The sequence below is a fragment of the Garra rufa genome, unplaced genomic scaffold (assembly GCF_049309525.1).
Source record: "Garra rufa unplaced genomic scaffold, GarRuf1.0 hap1_unplaced_003, whole genome shotgun sequence".
Lineage (NCBI taxonomy): Eukaryota > Metazoa > Chordata > Actinopteri > Cypriniformes > Cyprinidae > Garra > Garra rufa.
This window is the reverse complement of record NW_027394278.1, coordinates 11,740,286-11,759,855: the sequence shown is the minus strand read 5'-3', so window position 1 is coordinate 11,759,855 and position 19,570 is coordinate 11,740,286. Positions and strand designations below refer to the sequence as shown.

The 19,570-nt window shown below is 46.6% G+C and overlaps 38 non-coding genes across 38 annotated transcripts; 6 read left to right on the top strand and 32 right to left on the bottom strand.

The window, feature by feature from the left end:
* Positions 1 to 11: 11 nt before the first annotated feature.
* On the top strand, positions 12 to 84 carry trnaa-agc (transfer RNA alanine (anticodon AGC)). Its single transcript has one exon. It is a non-coding gene; the product is annotated as a tRNA-Ala (tRNA).
* Positions 85 to 238: 154 nt separating this feature from the next.
* On the bottom strand, positions 239 to 310 carry trnaq-cug (transfer RNA glutamine (anticodon CUG)). Its single transcript has one exon. It is a non-coding gene; the product is annotated as a tRNA-Gln (tRNA).
* Positions 311 to 424: 114 nt separating this feature from the next.
* On the bottom strand, positions 425 to 496 carry trnaq-uug (transfer RNA glutamine (anticodon UUG)). Its single transcript has one exon. It is a non-coding gene; the product is annotated as a tRNA-Gln (tRNA).
* Positions 497 to 632: 136 nt separating this feature from the next.
* Positions 633 to 705, bottom strand: trnaf-gaa (transfer RNA phenylalanine (anticodon GAA)). The gene has a single exon. It is a non-coding gene; the product is annotated as a tRNA-Phe (tRNA).
* Positions 706 to 801: 96 nt separating this feature from the next.
* Positions 802 to 875, bottom strand: trnai-aau (transfer RNA isoleucine (anticodon AAU)). Its single transcript has one exon. It is a non-coding gene; the product is annotated as a tRNA-Ile (tRNA).
* Positions 876 to 972: 97 nt separating this feature from the next.
* Positions 973 to 1,045, bottom strand: trnap-ugg (transfer RNA proline (anticodon UGG)). Its single transcript has one exon. It is a non-coding gene; the product is annotated as a tRNA-Pro (tRNA).
* Positions 1,046 to 1,574: 529 nt separating this feature from the next.
* On the top strand, positions 1,575 to 1,647 carry trnaa-agc (transfer RNA alanine (anticodon AGC)). Its single transcript has one exon. It is a non-coding gene; the product is annotated as a tRNA-Ala (tRNA).
* Positions 1,648 to 1,801: 154 nt separating this feature from the next.
* Positions 1,802 to 1,873, bottom strand: trnaq-cug (transfer RNA glutamine (anticodon CUG)). The gene has a single exon. It is a non-coding gene; the product is annotated as a tRNA-Gln (tRNA).
* A 114-nt stretch (positions 1,874 to 1,987) lies between these two features.
* On the bottom strand, positions 1,988 to 2,059 carry trnaq-uug (transfer RNA glutamine (anticodon UUG)). The gene has a single exon. It is a non-coding gene; the product is annotated as a tRNA-Gln (tRNA).
* Positions 2,060 to 2,195: 136 nt separating this feature from the next.
* On the bottom strand, positions 2,196 to 2,268 carry trnaf-gaa (transfer RNA phenylalanine (anticodon GAA)). The gene has a single exon. It is a non-coding gene; the product is annotated as a tRNA-Phe (tRNA).
* Positions 2,269 to 2,364: 96 nt separating this feature from the next.
* On the bottom strand, positions 2,365 to 2,438 carry trnai-aau (transfer RNA isoleucine (anticodon AAU)). Its single transcript has one exon. It is a non-coding gene; the product is annotated as a tRNA-Ile (tRNA).
* A 97-nt stretch (positions 2,439 to 2,535) lies between these two features.
* trnap-ugg (transfer RNA proline (anticodon UGG)) lies at positions 2,536 to 2,607 on the bottom strand. Its single transcript has one exon. It is a non-coding gene; the product is annotated as a tRNA-Pro (tRNA).
* Positions 2,608 to 3,136: 529 nt separating this feature from the next.
* Positions 3,137 to 3,209, top strand: trnaa-agc (transfer RNA alanine (anticodon AGC)). Its single transcript has one exon. It is a non-coding gene; the product is annotated as a tRNA-Ala (tRNA).
* A 154-nt stretch (positions 3,210 to 3,363) lies between these two features.
* trnaq-cug (transfer RNA glutamine (anticodon CUG)) lies at positions 3,364 to 3,435 on the bottom strand. Its single transcript has one exon. It is a non-coding gene; the product is annotated as a tRNA-Gln (tRNA).
* Positions 3,436 to 3,549: 114 nt separating this feature from the next.
* trnaq-uug (transfer RNA glutamine (anticodon UUG)) lies at positions 3,550 to 3,621 on the bottom strand. Its single transcript has one exon. It is a non-coding gene; the product is annotated as a tRNA-Gln (tRNA).
* Positions 3,622 to 3,757: 136 nt separating this feature from the next.
* trnaf-gaa (transfer RNA phenylalanine (anticodon GAA)) lies at positions 3,758 to 3,830 on the bottom strand. The gene has a single exon. It is a non-coding gene; the product is annotated as a tRNA-Phe (tRNA).
* Positions 3,831 to 3,926: 96 nt separating this feature from the next.
* Positions 3,927 to 4,000, bottom strand: trnai-aau (transfer RNA isoleucine (anticodon AAU)). The gene has a single exon. It is a non-coding gene; the product is annotated as a tRNA-Ile (tRNA).
* Positions 4,001 to 4,097: 97 nt separating this feature from the next.
* Positions 4,098 to 4,169, bottom strand: trnap-ugg (transfer RNA proline (anticodon UGG)). Its single transcript has one exon. It is a non-coding gene; the product is annotated as a tRNA-Pro (tRNA).
* Positions 4,170 to 14,224: 10,055 nt separating this feature from the next.
* On the bottom strand, positions 14,225 to 14,296 carry trnaq-cug (transfer RNA glutamine (anticodon CUG)). Its single transcript has one exon. It is a non-coding gene; the product is annotated as a tRNA-Gln (tRNA).
* A 114-nt stretch (positions 14,297 to 14,410) lies between these two features.
* Positions 14,411 to 14,482, bottom strand: trnaq-uug (transfer RNA glutamine (anticodon UUG)). Its single transcript has one exon. It is a non-coding gene; the product is annotated as a tRNA-Gln (tRNA).
* A 136-nt stretch (positions 14,483 to 14,618) lies between these two features.
* On the bottom strand, positions 14,619 to 14,691 carry trnaf-gaa (transfer RNA phenylalanine (anticodon GAA)). The gene has a single exon. It is a non-coding gene; the product is annotated as a tRNA-Phe (tRNA).
* Positions 14,692 to 14,787: 96 nt separating this feature from the next.
* Positions 14,788 to 14,861, bottom strand: trnai-aau (transfer RNA isoleucine (anticodon AAU)). The gene has a single exon. It is a non-coding gene; the product is annotated as a tRNA-Ile (tRNA).
* A 97-nt stretch (positions 14,862 to 14,958) lies between these two features.
* On the bottom strand, positions 14,959 to 15,030 carry trnap-ugg (transfer RNA proline (anticodon UGG)). The gene has a single exon. It is a non-coding gene; the product is annotated as a tRNA-Pro (tRNA).
* Positions 15,031 to 15,559: 529 nt separating this feature from the next.
* Positions 15,560 to 15,632, top strand: trnaa-agc (transfer RNA alanine (anticodon AGC)). The gene has a single exon. It is a non-coding gene; the product is annotated as a tRNA-Ala (tRNA).
* A 162-nt stretch (positions 15,633 to 15,794) lies between these two features.
* Positions 15,795 to 15,868, bottom strand: trnai-aau (transfer RNA isoleucine (anticodon AAU)). Its single transcript has one exon. It is a non-coding gene; the product is annotated as a tRNA-Ile (tRNA).
* Positions 15,869 to 15,965: 97 nt separating this feature from the next.
* Positions 15,966 to 16,037, bottom strand: trnap-ugg (transfer RNA proline (anticodon UGG)). Its single transcript has one exon. It is a non-coding gene; the product is annotated as a tRNA-Pro (tRNA).
* Positions 16,038 to 16,566: 529 nt separating this feature from the next.
* trnaa-agc (transfer RNA alanine (anticodon AGC)) lies at positions 16,567 to 16,639 on the top strand. The gene has a single exon. It is a non-coding gene; the product is annotated as a tRNA-Ala (tRNA).
* Positions 16,640 to 16,793: 154 nt separating this feature from the next.
* trnaq-cug (transfer RNA glutamine (anticodon CUG)) lies at positions 16,794 to 16,865 on the bottom strand. Its single transcript has one exon. It is a non-coding gene; the product is annotated as a tRNA-Gln (tRNA).
* A 114-nt stretch (positions 16,866 to 16,979) lies between these two features.
* trnaq-uug (transfer RNA glutamine (anticodon UUG)) lies at positions 16,980 to 17,051 on the bottom strand. The gene has a single exon. It is a non-coding gene; the product is annotated as a tRNA-Gln (tRNA).
* A 136-nt stretch (positions 17,052 to 17,187) lies between these two features.
* trnaf-gaa (transfer RNA phenylalanine (anticodon GAA)) lies at positions 17,188 to 17,260 on the bottom strand. The gene has a single exon. It is a non-coding gene; the product is annotated as a tRNA-Phe (tRNA).
* Positions 17,261 to 17,356: 96 nt separating this feature from the next.
* Positions 17,357 to 17,430, bottom strand: trnai-aau (transfer RNA isoleucine (anticodon AAU)). Its single transcript has one exon. It is a non-coding gene; the product is annotated as a tRNA-Ile (tRNA).
* A 97-nt stretch (positions 17,431 to 17,527) lies between these two features.
* trnap-ugg (transfer RNA proline (anticodon UGG)) lies at positions 17,528 to 17,599 on the bottom strand. Its single transcript has one exon. It is a non-coding gene; the product is annotated as a tRNA-Pro (tRNA).
* A 529-nt stretch (positions 17,600 to 18,128) lies between these two features.
* On the top strand, positions 18,129 to 18,201 carry trnaa-agc (transfer RNA alanine (anticodon AGC)). Its single transcript has one exon. It is a non-coding gene; the product is annotated as a tRNA-Ala (tRNA).
* A 154-nt stretch (positions 18,202 to 18,355) lies between these two features.
* On the bottom strand, positions 18,356 to 18,427 carry trnaq-cug (transfer RNA glutamine (anticodon CUG)). The gene has a single exon. It is a non-coding gene; the product is annotated as a tRNA-Gln (tRNA).
* Positions 18,428 to 18,541: 114 nt separating this feature from the next.
* On the bottom strand, positions 18,542 to 18,613 carry trnaq-uug (transfer RNA glutamine (anticodon UUG)). The gene has a single exon. It is a non-coding gene; the product is annotated as a tRNA-Gln (tRNA).
* A 136-nt stretch (positions 18,614 to 18,749) lies between these two features.
* trnaf-gaa (transfer RNA phenylalanine (anticodon GAA)) lies at positions 18,750 to 18,822 on the bottom strand. The gene has a single exon. It is a non-coding gene; the product is annotated as a tRNA-Phe (tRNA).
* A 96-nt stretch (positions 18,823 to 18,918) lies between these two features.
* trnai-aau (transfer RNA isoleucine (anticodon AAU)) lies at positions 18,919 to 18,992 on the bottom strand. Its single transcript has one exon. It is a non-coding gene; the product is annotated as a tRNA-Ile (tRNA).
* A 96-nt stretch (positions 18,993 to 19,088) lies between these two features.
* Positions 19,089 to 19,160, bottom strand: trnap-ugg (transfer RNA proline (anticodon UGG)). The gene has a single exon. It is a non-coding gene; the product is annotated as a tRNA-Pro (tRNA).
* Between the last annotated feature and the right edge of the window lie 410 nt (positions 19,161 to 19,570).

The following is a 19,570-nucleotide window of genomic DNA, read 5'->3' as shown; positions in this document are numbered from 1 at the left end:
TGCTGTGGCCAGGGGAATTAGCTCAAATGGTAGAGTGCTCGCTTAGCATGCGAGAGGTAGCGGGATCGATACCCGCATTCTCCAAAGGGCTCCTGCCCTTTTACGCGCACGTCCCCAAGGAGACAGACTGCGCTTTTTGCGGTGCGAAACGTACCCTCGCAGTTGCGTGAGCCTTTGGGTCCCACTGCTGTCAAAAGGATTTCTCAGAACGGGCCCTGCGCACATTCGTGGCAAAAGCAGGTCCCACCGAGATTTGAACTCGGATCGCTGGATTCAGAGTCCAGAGTGCTAACCATTACACCATGGAACCTTGACGAGAGAGGCCGCTGCTCAGAGGAAAGCAAAGAAGAAGTCGCTTACGGCTCACCAGCAACAAAAATAAAGTTGAGCCTTTTTTGTTTTTATCTGCCGCAAGAAGGCACGTAGGTTCCACCGAGATTTGAACTCGGATCGCTGGATTCAAAGTCCAGAGTGCTAACCGTTACACCATGGAACCACGAGCGCCTCTTTGACAGCTGACCTGGAGGTAGATAGTGTTGCGGCTAGGGGGAACCAGTCAGAGCGAGGGGTTGTATCCCAGTGAGTTTTGGTCACTGGCCACCCTCGACCAAAAGACAAAAGAAAGCTGCATCTGCCGAAACCCGGGATTGAAGCAGGGACCTTTAGATCTTCAGTCTAACGCTCTCCCAACTGAGCTATTTCGGCCACATCCCCCTAGGGTTTGGTCTGCAGGGGTTTACGTGACACCACCCGTCGCTTTGAGAGAAGAGCAGAGACGAGCTAACAGAGAACAAAAGACGTTGGCCCGTACGGGGATCGAACCCGCGACCTTGGCGTTATTAGCACCACGCTCTAACCAACTGAGCTAACCGGCCTGGCTCCGGCCAGACGTCTGCCCAATTTCCCCAAAATTTACTGACTGCTCGTGGGCCCCTTAGCAGGCAGAAAAGCTTCAGGACCAAGCCTGACCACGGGCTCGTCCGGGATTTTGAACCCGGGACCTCTCGCACCCAAAGCGAGAATCATACCCCTAGACCAACGAGCCACGCTCACGCAGCTGGCGCACCGCCGCCTGCCCTCGAGCGACGCTCTTCACGTGGCTTTGAATGCAGGGAGCATCCGGAAGTCTGCGCTTGTGGCAAAAAGCACCTCGATTTCTGAGAAACGTGTTTCTGCCCTGCTCTACTCACCCTGTTACGGTCCTCAGGGGTGCAGACTTACTTGACCGCAACAGTCACTTCTGATACAGGATCACAATCTTGTGAAAGCCAAGTGGATCGTTTGTAATAAAGCAACAACAACAAGAAAGCCCAAAAAACAACATTAAAAACACTGAATGAAACAAGCAAGCATTAGAAGAAATGAGTCTAAAAACAAACAAGTTGGCGGCGATCATAATAACCAAAAGCAAAGAAGACAAATAGCAACAACAAAAGAAAGAAAAAATTAACTGCAATGGAAGAAATGACACACCTCGAGACAAGGTCAAAGGCAAAGGAATGAAAGTGGGCCTTTGAATGGATTCAATAATGGTGGTGGACCTAACAGGGAGAAGATTCTGCCTTCTGCGGCCAGGGGAATTAGCTCAAATGGTAGAGCGCTCGCTTAGCATGCGAGAGGTAGCGGGATCGATGCCCGCATTCTCCAAAGGGCTCCTGACCTTTTACGAGCACGTCCCCAAGGAGACAGACTGCGCTTTTTGCGGTGCGAAACGTACCCTCGCAGTTGCGTGAGCCTTTGGGGCCCACTGCTGTCAAAAGGATTTCTCAGAACGGGCCCTGCGCACATTCGTGGCAAAAGCAGGTCCCACCGAGATTTTAACTCGGATCGCTGGATTCAGAGTCCAGAGTGCTAACCATTACACCATGGAACCTTGACGAGAGAGGCCGCTGCTCAGAGGAAAGCAAAGAAGAAGTCGCTTACGGCTCACCAGCAACAAAAATAAAGTTGAGCCTTTTTTGTTTTTATCTGCCGCAAGAAGGCACGTAGGTTCCACCGAGATTTGAACTCGGATCGCTGGATTCAAAGTCCAGAGTGCTAACCGTTACACCATGGAACCACGAGCGCCTCTTTGACAGCTGACCTGGAGGTAGATAGTGTTGCGGCTAGGGGGAACCAGTCAGAGCGAGGGGTTGTATCCCAGTGAGTTTTGGTCACTGGCCACCCTCGACCAAAAGACAAAAGAAAGCTGCATCTGCCGAAACCCGGGATTGAACCAGGGACCTTTAGATCTTCAGTCTAACGCTCTCCCAACTGAGCTATTTCGGCCACATCCCCCTAGGGTTTGGTCTGCAGGGGTTTACGTGACACCACCCGTCGCTTTGAGAGAAGAGCAGAGACGAGCTAACAGAGAACAAAAGACGTTGGCCCGTACGGGGATCGAACCCGCGACCTTGGCGTTATTAGCACCACGCTCTAACCAACTGAGCTAACCGGCCTGGCTCCGGACAGACGTCTGCCCAATTTCCCCAAAATTTGCTGACTGCTCGTGGGCCCCTTAGCAGGCAGAAAAGCTTCAGGACCAAGCCTGAACACGGGCTCGTCCGGGATTTGAACTCGGGACCTCTCGCACCCAAAGCGAGAACCATACCCCTAGACCAACGAGCCACGCTCACGCAGCTGGCGCACCGCCGCCTGCCCTCGAGCGACGCTCTTCACGTGGCTTTGAATGCAGGGAGCATCCGGAAGTCTGCGCTTGTGGCAAAAAGCACCTCGATTTCTGAGAAACTTGTTTCTGCCCTGCTCTACTCACCCTGTTACGGTCCTCAGGGGTGCAGACTTACTTGACCGCAACAGTCACTTCTGATACAGGATCACAATCTTGTGAAAGCCAAGTGGATCGTTTGTAATAAAGCAACAACAACAAGAAAGCCCAAAAAACAACATTAAAAACACTGAATGAAACAAGCAAGCATTAGAAGAAATGAGTCTAAAAACAAACAAGTTGGCGGCGATCATAATAACCAAAAGCAAAGAAGACAAATAGCAACAACAAAAGAAAGAAAAAATTAACTGCAATGGAAGAAATGACACACCTCGAGACAAGGTCAAAGGCAAAGGAATGAAAGTGGGCCTTTGAATGGATTCAATAATGGTGGTGGACCTAACAGGGAGAAGATTCTGCCTTCTGCGGCCAGGGGAATTAGCTCAAATGGTAGAGCGCTCGCTTAGCATGCGAGAGGTAGCGGGATCGATGCCCGCATTCTCCAAAGGGCTCCTGCCCTTTTACGCGCACGTCCCCAAGGAGACAGACTGCGCTTTTTGCCGTGCGAAACGTACCCTCGCAGTTGCGTGAGCCTTTGGGTCCCACTGCTGTCAAAAGGATTTCTCAGAACGGGCCCTGCGCACATTCGTGGCAAAAGCAGGTCCCACCGAGATTTGAACTCGGATCGCTGGATTCAGAGTCCAGAGTGCTAACCATTACACCATGGAACCTTGACGAGAGAAGACGCTGCTCAGAGGAAAGCAAAGAAGAAGTCGCTTACGGCTCACCAGCAACAAAAATAAAGTTGAGCCTTTTTTGTTTTTATCTGCCGCAAGAAGGCACGTAGGTTCCACCGAGATTTGAACTCGGATCGCTGGATTCAAAGTCCAGAGTGCTAACCGTTACACCATGGAACCACGAGCGCCTCTTTGACAGCTGACCTGGAGGTAGATAGTGTTGCGGCTAGGGGGAACCAGTCAGAGCGAGGGGTTGTATCCCAGTGAGTTTTGGTCACTGGCCACTCTCGACCAAAAGACAAAAGAAAGCTGCATCTGCCGAAACCCGGGATTGAACCAGGGACCTTTAGATCTTCAGTCTAACGCTCTCCCAACTGAGCTATTTCGGCCACATCCCCCTAGGGTTTGGTCTGCAGGGGTTTACGTGACACCACCCGTCGCTTTGAGAGAAGAGCAGAGACGAGCTAACAGAGAACAAAAGACGTTGGCCCGTACGGGGATCGAACCCGCGACCTTGGCGTTATTAGCACCACGCTCTAACCAACTGAGCTAACCGGCCTGGCTCCGGCCTGACGTCTGCCCAATTTCCCCAAAATTTGCTGACTGCTCGTGGGCCCCTTAGCAGGCAGAAAAGCTTCAGGACCAAGCCTGACCACGGGCTCGTCCGGGATTTGAACCCGGGACCTCTCGCACCCAAAGCGAGAATCATACCCCTAGACCAACGAGCCACTCTCACGCAGCTGGCGCACCGCCGCCTGCCCTCGAGCGACGCTCTTCACGTGGCTTTGAATGCAGGGAGCATCCGGAAGTCTGCGCTTGTGGCAAAAAGCACCTCGATTTCTGAGAAACTTGTTTCTGCCCTGCTCTACTCACCCTGTTACGGTCCTCAGGGGTGCAGACTTACTTGACCGCAACAGTCACTTCTGATACAGGATCACAATCTTGTGAAAGCCAAGTGGATCGTTTGTAATAAAGCAACAACAACAAGAAAGCCCAAAAAACAACATTAAAAACACTGAATGAAACAAGCAAGCATTAGAAGAAATGAGTCTAAAAACAAACAAGTTGGCGGCGATCATAATAACCAAAAGCAAAGAAGACAAATAGCAACAACAAAAGAAAGAAAAAATTAACTGCAATGGAAGAAATGACACACCTCGAGACAAGGTCAAAGGCAAAGGAATGAAAGTGGGCCTTTGAATGGATTCAATAATGGTGGTGGACCTAACAGGGAGAAGATTCTGCCTTCTGCAGCCAGGGGAATTAGCTCAAATGGTAGAGCGCTCGCTGCGCAAAAGAAGGAGCCCAATCTTTGAGCCCCCCCTCGCAAGCGAAAAAGACGCGAAAACGCAAGTGTGCCGACAAGTTTCCCCTGCAACAATATTCGGGCTATATTCTTATGCGGTATGGATGAGTTTTAGTTACATGTGAAACACGTCACCCTCGGCGGGCTGGATTCGAACCCGCGGTCTGCGCGACTGAGTCGAAGTCCCGTTCTGAATCAAATGATTCGCGAATCGCGAAACTTGATCCGGTTGGACTGATTCCAAACAGTGAATCATCACGTTGACACTTTACGTCGTATTAAAAACACGCCCCATCCCACCTTGTTTTTATTTTTATTTTATTTTTTACAAATCTCGCCCTAGACATAACATTATATTGATTGATATTTATTAATTTGTGTATGTTATTTTTAAAAGGCATATTACATGTTTATGGTTAAATACGCGATCCGATTGGAGCGAATTGTCACGTTGACAGTTTCCGTCGTCTTAAAACACGCCCCCATCCTCACCTGCTTTTTCCACAAATCGGTCCCTAGACATATCAATATGTTGACTGATATTTATTATTTTGTGAAAATAATTGTTTGGTAAATATGTATAAACATATATGTATATGATATATGTTTATGGTTAAATAAAACGAATTAAAATGTTTCAGTAGTTGATTTTATGTTTTATGTTAATCATGTTTATAATATTTTTAAAAGGCATATTACATGTTTATGTTTAAATTAATGAATAAAATGTTTTCTCAAAGATTATTATATATTTTTTTTGTATATGTGGGACATGATTTGATGGATATCATTTATCAGATTTAATTTATCTGATCAAAAGACACTTTAAATGTTCAAATGTAAAATATTTAATTTAAATGAACATAATATACATACACATAATGTATACAGAAAAGATATAATTTATTGAGGAGGATACAGTATTGAGGGGTATACAGGACAATATGAAAAAGTGAGCCCATGTAATATATATAAATATATACAAAAAAAAGACATTTATTATATTTATTGAGGGGTATACAGGACAATATGAAGGAGTGGGCCCATGTAATAAAAACAAAATATATACAGTAAAAGATATTTATTAAGGAAGATACCGGAAAATGTGAAAGAGTGGGCCCGTGTAAAATACAAAATATATACAGAAAATAAATTATTTATTGAGGAGGATACCGAACAGTATGAAAGAGTGGGCACATGTAAACAAAATATATACAGAAAAAATTGTCTTTATTGAGGAGGTTTATGTAGCTGGCGCTGTTCTGCCAACCATTCATCGAAAGATTTTCCATTTGAGGCACTCGGGCAAAATGTGGCATTGCCATATCGACTATGGCCGAACTCTTTAGTTTTGGGCTGCCCACATTTGCTGCATCTGTTAAAAGTAACCCCTCGCACATACTTTCTCTTGTGGACGCCGCTTTCCTCCTCCAGGGCCCGTCGGCGCCTGTTCCTCTGGGTGTAACGGGACACAGGAGCATCAGACGCAGGAGCAGGTGGAGCTGGGCCTGCACTCAATGTTGAAGCACCAGAAGAGGGGATCACCACTGACACAGTCATGTCCGGGTTAAGGACTAGTGTGCCAAACAATGACCCAGGTGCTGAAATGGGCTGCACAACTCCTGATGCTGTGGGGGCAGGTGCAATGGGGCACTGTGTGGTGGTGGTAGCAGCGGGCCGTCGACCTGGCCGCAGGATCGGAGCCTGTCCTTCCCGATTTGGCAGAAGGATAAATGGATGTTTTGGCCCTGATGTTGATGGCGCTTCATCCAATTTTTCCCTTGGCAGAGGAAGCTGCGCATCGGCCACAGCAATTGGGTCAGGTGAAGTCAGTCCCTGAGCGAGGACACTCATTTCCTGATTCTTCTGCCGACGCTGAAACCTGACAATAAATTACTTGTATTATAAATATGTTTTAAGAAGTATTCATTTAATTTGAAGCAAATAATGTCCCTTGCTTACCACTGAATGAGTGTCTTCTGGTTTAGCTCAAACAGCTGGATCATGGTTTCATCCATCAGCCTTCGACAGTTAAGCACCAGCTCTCGGATGTGGTGGTAATCGGTGAGGATTTTAGACCACCTGGGGGTGCAAACTCCAGCCTTCTTGGTCGGCGACTTGTGTAAAGCACACAGCTTGATACAAATTGCCTCAACCAAGCGACTGGTGTTGGGCCACTGTGCTGGACCCCCAGGATGTCCAATCAGACACCGTTTAACACTCTCCACACCCGGTGTGACTCCGGTCCGCTTCGGTGCTTTAAAGCGCCCATGTGTCAGCTGAGGCTGATGTCGAGGCTGATAGTTGACCCGCTGTTTGTCAGAGTCAGGGAGAGCTGTCCACAGCTGGATGACCTCTGTCACCTGCAGGTCAGTGAGGTAAGGAGCCTCACGAAGACCCACTAGGTAACCAGCCAGGTCCTGGACCTTGTCCCACCCAGCGATGCCATCGGGTCCAATGACTGCTCCCTAGTAAATGCAGATTAATATTAATATAAGTGAAATAAAATGGTATTGAAATTAAATAAAGCCCTTTTTTACCTGAAATAAAGTGTTTTACCTGAGCCTCGTTGGAGAGACTACTTCCAGTGTCGGATGGCTGTGACAGCACTGAAGGGGCAGGGGCAAGATGCTGTCCTTCTCCGCCAGATGATGCGGACGGCTCAGCCGGTGATGCCGGGGACTGAGGCAGAGGCAAAGATGAGGGGCTGTTTTTAAGATCACGGCAGGGGTCATCCTCATACAGCACTGGAACTGTGATGTCCTCCGTGATCTCTTCGTCAAACCCCTCATCTTGCAGGTCCTGGTCATCAACTGCCTCCACCAGCCTGTCTTCCTCCTCTGGGTTCTGGAGCACTGGAGTCAGTGTTTTGCCAGTCTGGCTGTAAAGGTACTCCATTCCCAGCAATTCACCTACAAGAATAAAATGGGAAAAAAGAAAGTGTTCTTAACATTTTGTCTAATACATTAAAGGCTAAATAGATAAAATAGTACAATATATGAATGTGATCTCCCTGTTCATCTATGAATTTTTTTGTTTTGCAAAAATAATTCAAATGATCTATAAAAAAACAAAAACATGAATTAATGAATTTCTTGCCTGTATATGCTCCAGGAGGGCGATAGCGCTCATCCCAGGGCTTCCCGAAGACAGCTTGGCTAAGCCGGTCCACAGCCTCCCTCATGGCACAGCCATATGTCCGGATGGAGGATGCTCCTTTTATGGCGTCTTCCATCCGGTCATCATTCCAACGCATCAAGCCCTCAAGGAGATACGCTTGAAAATGCGCATCACTGGCACTGGTTCCTAAAAATTAAATAAACAAAAAAGTTTTGTACTTCACATGAGGTGCTATGAGGTAACTGGTTACATGTAATAGAGTTACATAATTACAATACAATTACACAACACATGCATGTATATATTTAAGAAAAATATATGTATATATATTAAATATATTTATATATAATATAAATTATATGAATAATAAATATATACATGTAATTATTTTCAAATGTGTGTCTTTATTTATACATAATAAATACATATATTACACATATATTATATAAACAACTTTTGAATGTGAGTAATCGCAATTTAAATTACATTAAAAATTATAGCTACTAGTGACTTGTCAGGTAATACAGCTTTGTTAATGCTTATGACATCAGAAAAGAACTGTAGTATTACTGTAGAGTGTGACATTTATTCATGTGACATTACTTTAAAGTAATGGAAGCAGTTATAGTGCTTATATTTTTGACAAAAAATTGTAATCCGTATGTATGTAATACCTGGAATAAAACGGTTTAGGTGGAGGTGGAAAGACTCCAAGGAGGTAGAGCCACGGGCACACCTGTAGCAGCACAGCTCCACACCGCCCTTCTTCAGTGTCCCCTTCTTCATGTACAGCGGAAAGTTCTCTGGGTCTTGGATACACGGAACGTGCTTCCGCTGTTCCTTCCATATCTGCTGGATCCGTTCGTGATTCAGCAGAGGAACTCCCAGAGTGTCCTTCCCGTCCGCACTGTCGAACAGATCAATCAGTGACCCGATCAATCTGGTGGTCTCCTCCACCCCCCTGGTCCTCCTCCGGCAGTGCAGTGCCAACTCTCTCCGGGTAATGCGAGCACTGACCGCCCTTTCTGAGATGTGGCCAGTCTTCTTTGCCGCCAGCTCACCCTCCTTTGCACTGCGAAGTGCAGCCACATCCTCTGGATCCCACTGAAAGATGCACGTGGACAGACGGGCCATGAAGATCCCGTAGAGTGGATGAGCCTCTGTCGTGACACCTGCAGCAAATCGCCGCATGAAATGCCAGATGTCGAGGCGCACTTCAAGCTCGACCCACTCCGAGAACATCATCTTCACCTGACACTGGCCATCACCTGACCCTCGGCGGCTGTAAGCACAGATACGAGGACTTGGCCGTGTTCATTCCCCACATTTGTACACCAGGCAGCTGTACCTGAAGCAGCACCTGCAAGTTTCTTTGTGACCTATTGGGAAAAATAAAAGGGTGACAAAACTGTATTCATTGTGAATGCACATATATCCATATCTGGCAAATTTCTGGATATAAACAGGACTGTGATACCTTTTTAGTGGAGTCCATCTTGAGAACAGAGCCGCGGACAGATGTTATTTTGGCTTTGACCTCATGCAGTCGCCACAGAACATCCCTGGCGTACACGGCTAAGAGCCACTTAGGCTTAGGCAGGGCAGGTAAAAGGGGAGGCTCAGCAAATACAGGAGGCTGCACAAGGGAGGACCTTGTGAACGGTTCGCAGGCAGTCAGGTACTGCAGAACACGCTGTGTCCATGCCTCACTGTGCTGTTCCGTCAGCTTCTTGTACAGCTGAGTCACACTGTTGCCCAGTGTCCTCTCCCTCATCATCCTCAGCACCCGGTTGTCACATGAGTATCTAAGGAAACAACAATATAATCATGAAAATGCTTTGGTTGTAGAAAAAAACACAGATAAAAGTGCCTAATAATGAATGATTGTCATGAATTACCTGTATGTCAGCAAAGCTGGAAACTGACTGCGGTGGCCCATATCCAGCTGCCCTAAGATGTCCTCGGACCAGGCAGGATACTTCTTTTTGCAGCCTTTGCACTCCAGATACTCAGTGGCAAGGTCATACCACCCGTCGATGTCCAAAACCTTGCGCACGGTGCGGTAAAGTCCTGCTGCTGTTAGCCTGTGCTTACCACAGTCTGGGCGAACACAGACAAGAGGAAATAACCACATCTTCAGCGGCATCCATAAGAAAAGGGGCCGACAGAAGAAGAGGTCTGGTGAGGCGGGTGGCTGACTGTTAATTAAAGGGGGCTGAGGAGGATACCACCAAAGCTTCAGCTGGGACACTAGTTCTGGCTTGCCGGTTCGTGGGTTGGCCTTAAATAGTGTGTTCCGGATCCACTCATGCTGGAAAGGTGGAAGATGATCTTTCCAGTGGCCTGGGAGCTCAGCTGGTGGCTGATGATGTGGAGGATCTGGTGTTTTTGCTGTTTCCGCCAATGGAGACGGACCGGCACAGGACTCTGAGTAAACAGTAACAAAAACAATATAAGTATGACCGTTGGATTTGATAGTACTACGCCAGAAAAGCAGCCCACAAGCAGCCTACGAAGCAGTAATTTTGGAGGAGTGTTAATAATCGTTATGCTTATATTTAGGCATAACAGTGAAGAAAATGGTACTAGTGTTAAGAAGCAAAGAACACAGCGTACACTTTATTGATGTAAGAAAAATGGAATTAGTACAGTTCTTTGAGAATGAGAATCTGTTGTGATTAAGTAAGGAAAATGAGGTGTGATGAATTCAGTAATGATGCGCACAGACATGAAGCATGCACACATATACAATAAGGAAAAACTGTTCTTCTCATCATAAGAACAATGACTCTCCACCATCCTGTCTGCTCAGGGGGAGCTAAAGAGTGAGTGAGTGAGTGAGTGAGTGAGTGAGTGAGTGAGTGAGAATAGCAAGCAGTGTGAGAAAGTTATCTAGTGATTGTTTAACAACGGATAAGTTTAGAAACGCAAATAAATACACTGACACCTTTGGACATCCTTAACCTTTTGAAGAAATCCCACTTGAGGCATGATGTGACATAATTCTGTATTGTAAACAAAAATATTAAAAAAATTTTATTTTTATTTTTAATGCTTCCCATTGTATTTTCACAAAACATTCTTATAACATTTGTATTGGTGTCATATGCCACACCTGTATTCAGCTGTGCTTCACATTGTGATGCAGCAAATACCAGCTCCTCATCATCATCTTCAGCAGTGGAAACGGAAGTGCCTGGAGCACAAATGTTACAACTATTACTGTGAACAATACACAGAGACAAGTGTATGTAAGGTGGTGCTTACGTACCTGTAGCGAAAAGCTGTCTTCGGGCCAAAGTTTCTGCTGCTGGAGAAGGTAAAGTAGACTGCACTAATGGATCTGGAAACAGCAAGTGGACAGGTTTGCCATAACAATAAATGAATACGTGTACAATTTCTGTAGGGAAAATGTAATATTCACACTCCTACTCACAGTGTTTAACTGGTGACACGAGTTTTTTCGCCAGCTGTGAAGGAGACAAATGTTTGCCATGCGCCAACAGCGCTTTCACAGTGGCGGTCCGCTGTACACCAGTTCGGATGGCTGCAGGTGGAGGTGCAGAGGTACTGGAGGCTGCGGCTGGAGGTACAGAGGCACTGGAGGTTGCAGGTGGACGTGCAGGACGTACACTGGTGCCCACAGCAGAAGCCTGCCTTTTCAGGACATATGTCTTGAAAATGGCCATGTTGGTGTTTGGCCTGGCATCGGCCTTAACCAGGTACCTGATGAGGGCTTGGGCCTCCTTGCTTTGGTCCTCATAAACTTCCTTCATGGACCGGCCCTGGAAGTCACCAAACTCCACCATCAAGCAGCCCTGGTCTCCAGATGCTCGGGCTTCTGCTTGCATTTCCTGCTTCCTCTCATACTTCTCCACTTCTTCAGCCATCTCTCTGATATGAGAAGTGTACTGTAGGAAGAGCTGTTTATTTTCGGACAGGGGGGTTGTCTGCGCTGTCTCCTTGGAAATGCTGAGCACCAAATACACTGCGTACCCCAGAGAGTTTTCCAGGAGCCATCTAAATCTCTGGCCCTGGTACTTCCCAAACTGAAGTTTGCAGTGAGCCAGTACTAAAAACTGGTCACTGGGGTCTCCACCGTTTGTGCTGACAAAAGAACGGGACTCTGCCAGCACCTGCTCCTTGGGTTTGGCCCTTCCCGACTCCATATTTTCAAGGCGCTTCGCCTCCTCCGATGGCGCCATGAGGAGCCGGCACGATGTTGCCGATTGGCGGCGAAAAAAGGGGTAAGCGTACATTTTCTGTAATGAAGATCAGAAAGAGACTATTACCTCTAGCAAACTGAAAGATACCTGTATGTTAAGTGTGTAATGATAATTTAACAAGCTACATGTAAACCATATTACTGTGGTAATAAACATGGACAGGAATCTGATATATGTACAAACATATGTAAAGTCAAATATGAAGTCTGAAATTTCCTTCTAGTAATAATTCTAGGCTCGGAGGAGGTCACTAGTATTATTACCAAATATAAGTAATATATATAAGCAGAGCTGGGTAGTAACTGATTACATGTTATTTCATCTGAATTACATAATCAGAATCCAAAAATTAAGTACCTGTATTTAGATTAAAAAATATATATATTTTAAAATATTCCGAATCAGACTAAAGTTACTTTTTTTATGCATTATATGATTTTATTTTATTTTATTTACACAATGACATTAAATTATTCCTAACTGATATATACTTCCTAATTCCTCTTTTTGATCTTTTAAATTTCTTTTCTAAAACAGCCTACTGCTTATATTCATAAAAAAAAGTCTTCCAGTTTTGTGGACACTCACACAAAGACCAGTCACTAGTCAGGTGGAGATACAGCATTTGACCACTGATTTACAAAAATCATTTCAGGTTTGCATAAAGTGTTTCAACATTGCATCAACTACTGATAAACACATTCATTTTTATTTGAAATATCACACTGTAGATATTTTTAACCACCTTCAACAAAGGCTTTTGTCTTTCAAACACATTATCATGCACACATTTTAACTAATATATTTAATTAACATACTTAAATTGAATATTTTAATAATTATCACATTTTCATGTTCATTGGTCCTCTGATGAGGTTATGGTCACAAGACATGCAGGTAAACAAAAAGAATATATATCATTTTTGTGCATTTTTAATTGATTTTAAAATGATTTACTTTAATTTATTATTTTTATGGTTTAATTAATTAGTAGTTTTTTATTTAACTCCCTGCAGTTATTTCACAAACATGTGTTAAATGCACTTAGTGTTGTTAATAACAACAAATACAATCTATTTTCTTATTCTTTTTTTCAAGATTACCCTGTTTAAATCAATGTGATAAACAAGTTAGGTCAAAAGTAATCTAAAAGTAACGTAAAAGTAGTCTGACTAACTTATATTACCTAAAATGTGTAATGTAACTGTTAATGGTTTAAATAACTAACTACAATTTGTCTTGTAACTTGGAATTAGTAACGAATTAACTTACAGTCATTACAGTTGCAGTAAGTAAGTTACCCAGCTCTCTGTCTCTCTACATATATAAGTAAATAAATATTTTAATATTAGTATTCTTTTCTTCGCACACAATATTCACATAGTAATGTAGGCTAATTAGGACTGTCGATGATTTTAACCTATCTGATCAGTAGCGACATGTTTTGTTCTGTATTTATCATTTAAAAAGTTACAGGTTCGCAAATACTTCAGAAAACGTGTGATATACATGCATTGGCACGTTCTATTTTCCAAAAATACACACTATTTATGAACAAATAACGATATTAAATTATATTTAAAAATGAAGTACACCTTAGCCTTACCTATTGCAAAGATCGATGACAATAATAAACGGTCGCAGCGATTGGTCAAAAGTGAGCCACGGGAGAGAAACGCGATTGGTCAAAAGTAAGCCCCAGAGAGAAACCCGATTGATCAAAAGTAAGCCCCAGAGAGAAACGCGATTGGTCAAAAGTAAGCCCAGGAGAGAAACATGATTGGTCAAAAGTAAGCCCAGGAGAGAAACGTGATTGGTCAAAAGTAAGCCCAGGAGAGAAACGTGATTGGTCAAAAGTAAGCCCAGGAAAGAAACGCGATTGGCTCATGTGGGCTTACTTTGGGCTTACTTTGGCTCAATCGGTGGGATGCAGTAGGCGCAAGCGAGAGGTAGCGGGATCGATGCCCGCATTCTCCAAAGGGCTCCTGCCCTTTTACGCGCACGTCCCCAAGGAGACAGACTGCGCTTTTTGCGGTGCGAAACGTACCCTCGCAGTTGCGTGAGCCTTTGGGGCCCACTGCTGTCAAAAGGATTTCTCAGAACGGGCCCTGCGCACATTCGTGGCAAAAGCAGGTCCCACCGAGATTTTAACTCGGATCGCTGGATTCAGAGTCCAGAGTGCTAACCATTACACCATGGAACCTTGACGAGAGAGGCCGCTGCTCAGAGGAAAGCAAAGAAGAAGTCGCTTACGGCTCACCAGCAACAAAAATAAAGTTGAGCCTTTTTTGTTTTTATCTGCCGCAAGAAGGCACGTAGGTTCCACCGAGATTTGAACTCGGATCGCTGGATTCAAAGTCCAGAGTGCTAACCGTTACACCATGGAACCACGAGCGCCTCTTTGACAGCTGACCTGGAGGTAGATAGTGTTGCGGCTAGGGGGAACCAGTCAGAGCGAGGGGTTGTATCCCAGTGAGTTTTGGTCACTGGCCACCCTCGACCAAAAGACAAAAGAAAGCTGCATCTGCCAAAACCCGGGATTGAACCAGGGACCTTTAGATCTTCAGTCTAACGCTCTCCCAACTGAGCTATTTCGGCCACATCCCCCTAGGGTTTGGTCTGCAGGGGTTTACGTGACACCACCCGTCGCTTTGAGAGAAGAGCAGAGACGAGCTAACAGAGAACAAAAGACGTTGGCCCGTACGGGGATCGAACCCGCGACCTTGGCGTTATTAGCACCACGCTCTAACCAACTGAGCTAACCGGCCTGGCTCCGGACAGACGTCTGCCCAATTTCCCCAAAATTTGCTGACTGCTCGTGGGCCCCTTAGCAGGCAGAAAAGCTTCAGGACCAAGCCTGAACACGGGCTCGTCCGGGATTTGAACCCGGGACCTCTCGCACCCAAAGCGAGAATCATACCCCTAGACCAACGAGCCACGCTCACGCAGCTGGCGCACCGCCGCCTGCCCTCGAGCGACGCTCTTCACGTGGCTTTGAATGCAGGGAGCATCCGGAAGTCTGCGCTTGTGGCAAAAAGCACCTCGATTTCTGAGAAACTTGTTTCTGCCCTGCTCTACTCACCCTGTTACGGTCCTCAGGGGTGCAGACTTACTTGACCGCAACAGTCACTTCTGATACAGGATCACAATCTTGTGAAAGCCAAGTGGATCGTTTGTAATAAAGCAACAACAACAAGAAAGCCCAAAAAACAACATTAAAAACACTGAATGAAACAAGCAAGCATTAGAAGAAATGAGTCTAAAAACAAACAAGTTGGCGGCGATCATAATAACCAAAAGCAAAGAAGACAAATAGCAACAACAAAAGAAAGAAAAAATTAACTGCAATGGAAGAAATGACACACCTCGAGACAAGGTCAAAGGCAAAGGAATGAAAGTGGGCCTTTGAATGGATTCAATAATGGTGGTGGACCTAACAGGGAGAAGATTCTGCCTTCTGCGGCCAGGGGAATTAGCTCAAATGGTAGAGCGCTCGCTTAGCATGCGAGAGGTAGCGGGATCGATGCCCGCATTCTCCAAAGGGCTCCTGACCTTTTACGAGCACGATCTTCAGTCTAACGCTCTCCCAACTGAGCTATTTCGGCCACATCCCCCTAGGGTTTGGTCTGCAGGGGTTTACGTGACACCACCCGTCGCTTTGAGAGAAGAGCAGAGACGAGCTAACAGAGAACAAAAGACGTTGGCCCGTACGGGGATCGAACCCGCGACCTTGGCGTTATTAGCACCACGCTCTAACCAACTGAGCTAACCGGCCTGGCTCCGGACAGACGTCTGCCCAATTTCCCCAAAATTTGCTGACTGCTCGTGGGCCCCTTAGCAGGCAGAAAAGCTTCAGGACCAAGCCTGAACACGGGCTCGTCCGGGATTTGAACCCGGGACCTCTCGCACCCAAAGCGAGAATCATACCCCTAGACCAACGAGCCACGCTCACGCAGCTGGCGCACCGCCGCCTGCCCTCGAGCGACGCTCTTCACGTGGCTTTGAATGCAGGGAGCATCCGGAAGTCTGCGCTTGTGGCAAAAAGCACCTCGATTTCTGAGAAACTTGTTTCTGCCCTGCTCTACTCACCCTGTTACGGTCCTCAGGGGTGCAGACTTACTTGACCGCAACAGTCACTTCTGATACAGGATCACAATCTTGTGAAAGCCAAGTGGATCGTTTGTAATAAAGCAACAACAACAAGAAAGCCCAAAAAACAACATTAAAAACACTGAATGAAACAAGCAAGCATTAGAAGAAATGAGTCTAAAAACAAACAAGTTGGCGGCGATCATAATAACCAAAAGCAAAGAAGACAAATAGCAACAACAAAAGAAAGAAAAAATTAACTGCAATGGAAGAAATGACACACCTCGAGACAAGGTCAAAGGCAAAGGAATGAAAGTGGGCCTTTGAATGGATTCAATAATGGTGGTGGACCTAACAGGGAGAAGATTCTGCCTTCTGCGGCCAGGGGAATTAGCTCAAATGGTAGAGCGCTCGCTTAGCATGCGAGAGGTAGCGGGATCGATGCCCGCATTCTCCAAAGGGCTCCTGACCTTTTACGAGCACGTCCCCAAGGAGACAGACTGCGCTTTTTGCGGTGCGAAACGTACCCTCGCAGTTGCGTGAGCCTTTGGGGCCCACTGCTGTCAAAAGGATTTCTCAGAACGGGCCCTGCGCACATTCGTGGCAAAAGCAGGTCCCACCGAGATTTGAACTCGGATCGCTGGATTCAGAGTCCAGAGTGCTAATCATTACACCATGGAACCTTGACGAGAGAGGCCGCTGCTCAGAGGAAAGCAAAGAAGAAGTCGCTTACGGCTCACCAGCAACAAAAATAAAGTTGAGCCTTTTTTGTTTTTATCTGCCGCAAGAAGGCACGTAGGTTCCACCGAGATTTGAACTCGGATCGCTGGATTCAAAGTCCAGAGTGCTAACCGTTACACCATGGAACCACGAGCGCCTCTTTGACAGCTGACCTGGAGGTAGATAGTGTTGCGGCTAGGGGGAACCAGTCAGAGCGAGGGGTTGTATCCCAGTGAGTTTTGGTCACTGGCCACCCTCGACCAAAAGACAAAAGAAAGCTGCATCTGCCGAAACCCGGGATTGAACCAGGGACCTTTAGATCTTCAGTCTAACGCTCTCCCAACTGAGCTATTTCGGCCACATCCCCATAGGGTTTGGTCTGCAGGGGTTTACGTGACACCACCCGTCGCTTTGAGAGAAGAGCAGAGACGAGCTAACAGAGAACAAAAGACGTTGGCCCGTACGGGGATCGAACCCGCGACCTTGGCGTTATTAGCACCACGCTCTAACCAACTGAGCTAACCGGCCTGGCTCCGGCCAGACGTCTGCCCAATTTCCCCAAAATTTGCTGACTGCTCGTGGGCCCCTTAGCAGGCAGAAAAGCTTCAGGACCAAGCCTGACCACGGGCTCGTCCGGGATTTGAACCCGGGACCTCTCGCACCCAAAGCGAGAATCATACCCCTAGACCAACGAGCCACGCTCACGCAGCTGGCGCACCGCCGCCTGCCCTCGAGCGACGCTCTTCACGTGGCTTTGAATGCAGGGAGCATCCGGAAGTCTGCGCTTGTGGCAAAAAGCACCTCGATTTCTGAGAAACTTGTTTCTGCCCTGCTCTACTCACCCTGTTACGGTCCTCAGGGGTGCAGACTTACTTGACCGCAACAGTCACTTCTGATACAGGATCACAATCTTGTGAAAGCCAAGTGGATCGTTTGTAATAAAGCAACAACAACAAGAAAGCCCAAAAAACAACATTAAAAACACTGAATGAAACAAGCAAGCATTAGAAGAAATGAGTCTAAAAACAAACAAGTTGGCGGCGATCATAATAACCAAAAGCAAAGAAGACAAATAGCAACAACAAAAGAAAGAAAAAATTAACTGCAATGGAAGAAATGACACACCTCGAGACAAGGTCAAAGGCAAAGGAATGAAAGTGGGCCTTTGAATGGATTCAATAATGGTGGTGGACCTAACAGGGAGAAGATTCTGCCTTCTGCGGCCAGGGGAATTAGCTCAAATGGTAGAGCGCTCGCTTAGCATGCGAGAGGTAGCGGGATCGATGCCCGCATTCTCCAAAGGGCTCCTGACCTTTTACGAGCACGTCCCCAAGGAGACAGACTGCGCTTTTTGCGGTGCGAAACGTACCCTCACAGTTGCGTGAGCCTTTGGGGCCCACTGCTGTCAAAAGGATTTCTCAGAACGGGCCCTGCGCACATTCGTGGCAAAAGCAGGTCCCACCGAGATTTGAACTCGGATCGCTGGATTCAGAGTCCAGAGTGCTAATCATTACACCATGGAACCTTGACGAGAGAGGCCGCTGCTCAGAGGAAAGCAAAGAAGAAGTCGCTTACGGCTCACCAGCAACAAAAATAAAGTTGAGCCTTTTTTGTTTTTATCTGCCGCAAGAAGGCACGTAGGTTCCACCGAGATTTGAACTCGGATCGCTGGATTCAAAGTCCAGAGTGCTAACCGTTACACCATGGAACCACGAGCGCCTCTTTGACAGCTGACCTGGAGGTAGATAGTGTTGCGGCTAGGGGGAACCAGTCAGAGCGAGGGGTTGTATCCCAGTGAGTTTTGGTCACTGGCCACCCTCGACCAAAAGACGAAAGAAAGCTGCATCTGCCGAAACCCGGGATTGAACCAGGGACCTTTAGATCTTCAGTCTAACGCTCTCCCAAATGAGCTATTTCGGCCACATCCCCCTAGGGTTTGGTCTGCAGGGGTTTACGTGACACCACCCGTCGCTTTGAGAGAAGAGCAGAGACGAGCTAACAGAGAACAAAAGACGTTGGCCCGTACGGGGATCGAACCCGCGACCTTGGCGTTATTAGCACCACGCTCTAACCAACTGAGCTAACCGGCCTGGCTCCGGACAGACGTCTGCCCAATTTCCCCAAAATTTGCTGACTGCTCGTGGCCCCTTAGCAGGCAGAAAAGCTTCAGGACCAAGCCTGAACACGGGCTCGTCCGGGATTTGAACTCGGGACCTCTCGCACCCAAAGCGAGAATCATACCCCTAGACCAACGAGCCACGCTCACGCAGCTGGCGCACCGCCGCCTGTCCTCGAGCGACGCTCTTCACGTGGCTTTGAATGCAGGGAGCATCCGGAAGTCTGCGCTTGTGGCAAAAAGCACCTCGATTTCTGAGAAACTTGTTTCTGCCCTGCTCTACTCACCCTGTTACGGTCCTCAGGGGTGCAGACTTACTTGACCGCAACAGTCACTTCTGATACAGGATCACAATCTTGTGAAAGCCAAGTGGATCGTTTGTAATAAAGCAACAACAACAAGAAAGCCCAAAAAACAACATTAAAAACACTGAATGAAACAAGCAAGCATTAGAAGAAATGAGTCTAAAAACAAACAAGTTGGCGGCGATCATAATAACCAAAAGCAAAGAAGACAAATAGCAACAACAAAAGAAAGAAAAAATTAACTGCA